At 34.7% G+C, this 7,164-nt stretch overlaps 1 pseudogene; it reads right to left on the bottom strand.

Annotated features, from left to right (window-relative positions):
- Positions 1-258: 258 nt before the first annotated feature.
- LOC108978198 lies at positions 259-2,908 on the bottom strand (annotated as a pseudogene).
- Positions 2,909-7,164: the final 4,256 nt, after the last annotated feature.

Raw genomic sequence — 7,164 nt, forward strand, 5'->3', positions numbered from 1 at the left:
GTATGGTTCTTTTTGTTTACATGCACACATAATTACATACGTGAATATTGCGACCAGGGTTTCCGCGAATCATATTTTCATTTTACCAAATCCCTGGAAAAAATTTACCAAATTAAAAAAAAACAAAATTTTTTTTACAAATTTTATTTATAAAAAATAAAAAAACACATTTACTACTTTTTTTAAGCGTTTTTTATTTACAAAAGGATTAATTAAAAAAATTAAAAGTATTTCAAATAAACTTCAGTTCATGTTTGTCTTAAAATTAATATAAAAAAAAGATATAACAAATATCACTTCGTGTTTCTCTTAACATTAATGGCAAAAAATTGGTTATAAAATAACTTCTTGTTTCTTTGAATGAAATAAATTTAGTTATTGTTAAAAACGTTAAATGAGCTTGAAGGCCATACGAATTTTAGGAAAGTTCAAAAATTCATCAACAATCAAAGAGATCACCACATCTCCTCAATAGCTATAACTTCGACCTCTTTGATTGTTGATGATTTTTCGATTTTTCCAAAAATTCTAATGGCATTCACGCTCATTTAACGTTTGTTAACAATAACAAGTTATTTGACAAGCCAGAAAAAACCAAAAACATTGAAATAAACTTAGTTTTATGATCAAAGTTGGTTGATCAAAATAAATACATATTCATATGTATTTTTACATTTGACAAAATTAATCAATCAAATATCAAATTTCATTTAAAGTAATGTTTAGCTGCCCACACATAATTTGCTTCATTTTGAGAATTAGCAAGTTCTTTTGCTAGCATTATGTTATTTATGGTTCTATATGACAATTTATTTCTTGTTTTCGATTTAATTAAAGACAAATCAGAAAACTTCCGTTCGACAGCTGCTGAGCTGTGGAGGAAGTCATCAAATTATATACAAAATTTGTGAGATCTTGGAAGCATGCTTCTTCCATTCCATTTTTAAAAACTGAATTTTTTTCCCAAAAATTTAGAATATTCATTTCCGTGTTCAATTCCAAGTTGGTAAGCCTTAATAATTTCCACTGGCTAACTATAATTAAAGGATTGCTGGTTGCCAAACCTTCGAAGTTTTTTAATAATGGTTCAATCGATAGTTCAGAGTTGGATAAAACTTTACCGGGTGTTATTATTACTAAATTTTTAACATCTTCTCTTGAAAAGTCGAATCGTTGCTTAATTTGTTTTAAGAGCTCTAAGTAAAATTTGAGAACATTTATTTTTATTCTTACTTTCTGAAAATCAGTCAATTTACTTTTTTTTAAATAGTATTCTGCTTTGGAACCAATAAAAACATTAATTACAACATAATAAATCAATMTTATTCAAAGATTTCAAATTTCAACATATGTGTTTGACATAAAATTGACCAATATTAATATAAAATTGGGTTCCAAATGCAAATGTAAGTATGGCAATCTAACCTTTTCTGATTCTTTATCATTCATTCTTTATTCATATCATTGATAATTTTCAGAATGTAGGATAAAAAAAAGAAAGTATACCTTTACATCGGGCTCATTCATTTGCAATGCCAGGTCTGAAGCTTTAGTACCGTTCACTTCTAACACACGATCAAGAAAATATAAATATAGTGGAAGCTATTGTTCAAAAATTCTATTAATAACCTGCCCCAAGGCAAGAAATGTTGTTAAAGAAACGCCTAATATTTTGTGGGGCTCCACCTGACAACGTTCTTGAAATTCCTTCAATTCTTCGATTCTTTTCGGGATATGAGAAAAAAAAACTGTATATAGAGCGACAAAATTGTTCGATTTGATGCGGCAACTGTTTACACGCGTAAGCTGAACATAAATGTAGGGAGTGACAAGTACACTTGATAAAAAAAAAGATCTACGTCCGACTTCAACTTTTTTTTTAGGCTATTCAATTCTCCGGCCATTACATTTGCCCCATCGGTTGCTAGTCCRATAACATTTTTAAGAGGAATAGTTCGTTGCATAAAGAATTTTTTAATATCTAAGTAGATGGAATTCGTATCGCAATACTTTACTTCTATTAAACCTAAAATTTGTCATCAACACTTCTTGAAAATTTGTCAAAAAATCGAACAATTAAAATTAAGCATTTTTTTGTCGAAACATCCGTGGTTTCATCCACAATCAGAGAAAATTTGTTCGTTCTTAATTTTTCGGTAATTTCTTCACATGACCTCTTACCCAACTGATCCACCAATTCTGTGGCTTTTGCTCGACCGCAATGAAGCTGCTGCGCAATTCGAGAGTCCGGACAGCACTCTTTTAACAGTTTCTGTAAGAAATCCATAAGTAAAAATGGCAAATTGTGGCAAATAAGAAACATAACCATAGTTAATTCCGCATGATGTACTTGCTTAGACATTTGTTGATGTTCTTCATCCAAATACTTGTCCATTTGCATTTGCTGTTTTTTTCTGTTCGTTTTGTTTGTGGATTGGGAAAACATTATGTTTTTTTTTTAAGTGATAAATGGTTTGACAGCTTCTTATCACAAGCTATGCAATAGCTACACCCATCTTTATTCCGCAACCAATAAAATCTCGATAGCCAGTCATCTCGGAATTTTCTCCAAGTTTGTTTTACGGGATGTGTTTCACTGCACACAATAATAAAGACATGATACATTTGGCCATGTATTTAGCAAACTATCTTACCTGCGGCCACTGTCACTGCTGTTTCATGCTCCTCTTCAGGAGGTGCAGGTCTTTTGCGTATAACAAATGTAAATGAATAAAGCATATGATGATTTTCTTATTGGAATCAAAATTAAATAACTATGAGCACATTTTCACTTACCTATCCATGATTTGTTATTATTTATTAAGTTTATTTAAAAAAAACTTAAACGCGCAATATCCAACACCACTTGACACGTGGAAAGCAGAAGAAGCATTAACCAAACAACCGCAACCACATTGGTTTTTTTTACTGTGGCTGTTGTTATTTGATAAATTTTCTGTTATTTATGGCAACGCTGGAACAGTGATGGTTTCATTTATGTCAAATGTGCTTAATAGGGGGATTCTGTAATCAGTCTCTAGTCTCTATTTGAGACATGTTGTGGTAAAGTCTCAATTTGTGACTAGTTACTATTCACTAAATAGTCTCTAGCTTTAGTCTCAAAATATTGCCTCAAATTTGAGACCTGGTAGTTACAAAACCAAAATGAACTCGTGTCTGCCATTTTGAATATACTGAAGAGATCATCATAGATATTAATCGATTGCATATTTTGTAAGCAACTCAAACACGAATTTTACATAAATTACGTTAATATTATAAAACAAAGTGAACATATATTTATGTTTTTACTGAAATTTATGTTTTTTGACTATATTATGGAAAATTTAATATTTGTTATCGACATATTTTTTTCCATTCAAGTATAAAAACATCTCTGAATAATAAAATGTAATAGAGTTTTTGACTATCACTTACAGAATAGCAAAATCGTCTCAAGTCTCAAAAATTGTCTCTGTCAAATTTAGAGACTTGATACTGTATCACAAACATCGAACGAAAAACACCACATTATTTTTATAGCCCTTTGCCAATTAGTTCTTTTAATAAGATCACCCTCTAAAGCGCAGGATTGCCATTCTCAATAACTAAAAAATAAGCTATTGTTTATATTTTTTAAATATTCTTGAACTACATTAAAATTACGTTCGAATACAATTATTCATAAACACGTAGGTGACTCTGAAGAGGCAGATTTGAGAAAAATAACATAGCGAGTGATTAAATAACAACGCGAAGGTTTCGGTTATCAAATAGTACTTAGCTCTGGTTGCCCAGAGCTCCTTTATTCATAGATCTTCGTATCCTAATTCTTCTATGCACCAGATGCAGAGTACATACATACACACTCTTTATACTAATCTACTGAACCTACTGACAGTATGTACACATATCTTAAACATAAGTATTCCCACCGGCAAGGATAATATGATACGAGACTTTAGCATTGGCTCTCTTTTTCTCTCAAACGCGTTCAATGATTATTTGACAGCGATGGAGATCAGGGAATTTCTGACAGTTGGTTTCAGGAGAGGCGGGATGCCAAAAGTAAACCTCTATAATTACCTGACGAAATTAGTGTGAAATGAAATTTCATTGAACTGTGCGAATATATTTTGGCAAAATAAAATTATGTAAATTAATTAATGATTTTGCATTTTAGCATTTATATATGCATGCATTTTCGAATTGTTTAAGTTAGTGTTTTGTATAATTTATTAAATACCCAATCTAATATTTTTCAGCAGTGGCATCATTGGCAAATGTTATAAAAAATGCGAATTTTGACAGTTCTCTCTCGAATCAAAGAGTATCGTATCATATTATCCATGATAAACTGTACAACTAAGAGGTTATGGGCCCAGACTAGTCTCGAAAAAAATAGTGTGGCCCCGTGGACACATTTCAAAGAATTGCCAAACAAAAGTTAGCGAAAACAACGAAAGTATCAAAGACAACGAAAATGAGAATGATGACAAAGATCGAAAAAACTCGTACTCAGTGTTTGCATGTTCTAACGGTAGCTTTGCTATACACGTTTGGTGCAACAGCAAATTTGTGTTATGATAAATCAAGTTTCATAAAATATAAAATCATAAAATTGAAAATCAAGAAAGTGGAGTGACTTTATTGGCTAAAGAGCGGCAAGATTTGCTTTTATTAGAGACAAACGACAATAAGTGTTTTGATGCACAGTCTAATTTGACTGATATAATGAAATGGCAAAACAAATGGGTCTGGCAGTGAACGAAGGCAAGACGAAATATCTCCTGTCATCAAACAGAYAGTCGTCGCACTCGCGACTTGGCGCTCACGTCACTGTTGACAGTCATAACTCTGAAGCTGTAGATAATTCCGTTTATCATGGAACCAGTGTAAACACGGCGAATATCGCATTCGATGGAACGATGAGCTGTATGAGATACACGACGACATTGACGATCGCGGTGTTTTGTAATATTCATGGATAATAAATCGCGATACACGTATGTAAGTTTCTTGAAATCTCGAGACGAAGTATTGGAAAAATGTATAGTGTTCAAGACATTCGCTGCGAAGCAGACTGGAAAAGATAAAGTGTCTGAAAAGCGACAACGGTCAGGAGTATTTGAGTGGCGCGTTTGACCAACTCCTGGCAAGCAATGGTATTAAAAGATACCTTACTGTACCGCACACACTTCAACAAAATGGTATAGCTGAGCGCGCAAACAGAACATTAGTTGAGATGGCGCACAGTATGATTCTACATGCTGGTCTGGATGAGGGCTTCTGGGCAGAAGCTATTAACACGGCTGCGTACCTAAGAAACTGTTTGGAAATATCTGCTTTAAAGGACATGACACCATTCGAGTCGTGGTCTGGCAAAAATCCAACAGTGAACCATCTAAGAGAATTCGGGATCAAAGCTATAATTTTGAACAAGAAGCATAGCAGGAAGTTTAAGCGAAAGGCGAGGCGCGTGTGATGGTTGGCTGCTCAGAGTCAGCAAAGGCATACCGTTGATACTATACGAGTACAGGAAAGGTAACAGTAGCACGTGACATAATTTTTCGTGAAAGATTCTTTGATTTGATTGATGACAGTGTAAAGCATAATGAACGGCGACTATGTTTTAGGTGCTGCTGGTTAATCTGGAGTCAGAGTCGGCATGTATTACAGAAGACGAAAATTTGGAAAACGCTGATGCCGACTACGATGCGTCTGATGGAGTTTTGTCTGAAGAAGACAATGATGATGAGTCAAACATCAAGAGGGGTTCTGGGTGACCAAAGCTGATCCGTAAAGGAAATCCCAGTCAGTGGAAGGCCTCCATGCAGAAGGAGATGGACAGTCTAATGGACAATAAAACGTGGTCATTGGTGCATCTTCCGAAGAGCGAAAAGGCGATCAGATGTAAATGGGTGTTTGCAGTAAAGCGTAACAAGCATGGCAACATCGCTCATTTTAAGTCTCTTTTAGTGGCCAAAGGCTGTGGCCAGAGATTCGGTGTCCACTACATTGAAACGTTCTCTCCTGTGGCACAGTATTCAACATTACATCTAGCAATTGTCATAGCGGTTGAGAAAGATATGTATATGCACCAAACAGATGTGTCATCTGCTTATCTCAACATCGAACTACGTCATGTGGTGTACATGATACAACCTGAGGGATTTGAAGAAAAAAAAATTCTGGAAGTGTGCTCAAGCGTCAGAACTCTCTATACGACTTAAAGCAAAGTGATCGTGAATGGAACACAAAACTGAATTAGATGCTCGTGAACATTGGACTCGTTTCATGTCCTAGTGGACCATGTCTGTGCACACTCCGTAGTAGCACGGATTTCAGCATGGTCATTGCCTATGTTGACGACTTGATTGTTGTCAGCACATCGATGAAAGCACTCAACAAAGTGAAGGCGTCAAAAGCAAACGAAATTGATGTAGTCGATGGCGGTCAACTGAAGCATTTCCTTGGTATGAAAATAGAAAGAGAAGGTAACTACAAGCCGATTGTCATTCCGTTGAGCGCAGGATTCCAGGTTAAGTGTGACAGTGATGAGTGTCCGCGAGCGAACCGGTTAAGTTATCAATCCCTGATAGGTTCGTTGATGTATCACACGATGCATTCACACGATGCATTCACACGCACGCTTTCGCTCTATCGTTCAGTCGTTGTCGAGCCAGCAACGAATTAACATCACGCAAGACTATAGCGCAAAACCAAATATGCCCTGCGAGAAATATTTTATGATTCTAAATGCCTTTGTTGCCATGCAATGCCTTTTATGTTCCCATAATAGGGAATATATCCTTAAAAGACTTAAAATGATTCATTATACCCTGAATTAAAAAAAATCACTTTGCAATTGACTACCGAGCAGTAAACATGTTCTTAGTGATCGCTTTTCTCCTATTTCGTTCGCTCTCAACAATTTCGTTGTTTTCAAGTATCAATTTTATAAGACAGTGACTTTCTCTTAACAATTAAACTTATAATTAATCAGTGTTAGCTAAAATATAGTGAATTTAGTGTAATTAAAAAAAAAAAAAAAATATTTTGCATTGTGAATCAATCATGGCCTCCGATCCTGAAGGTGGTGACCAAAACTACTTCGCAGTCTTAGGAGCGGAGCCATCACCCAAACGGAAAACTCCAAACCTC

Source organism: Bactrocera latifrons, unplaced genomic scaffold, assembly GCF_001853355.1.
Source record: "Bactrocera latifrons isolate USDA-ARS-PBARC rearing strain unplaced genomic scaffold, ASM185335v1 scaffold_1194, whole genome shotgun sequence".
NCBI classification, from domain to species: domain Eukaryota; kingdom Metazoa; phylum Arthropoda; class Insecta; order Diptera; family Tephritidae; genus Bactrocera; species Bactrocera latifrons.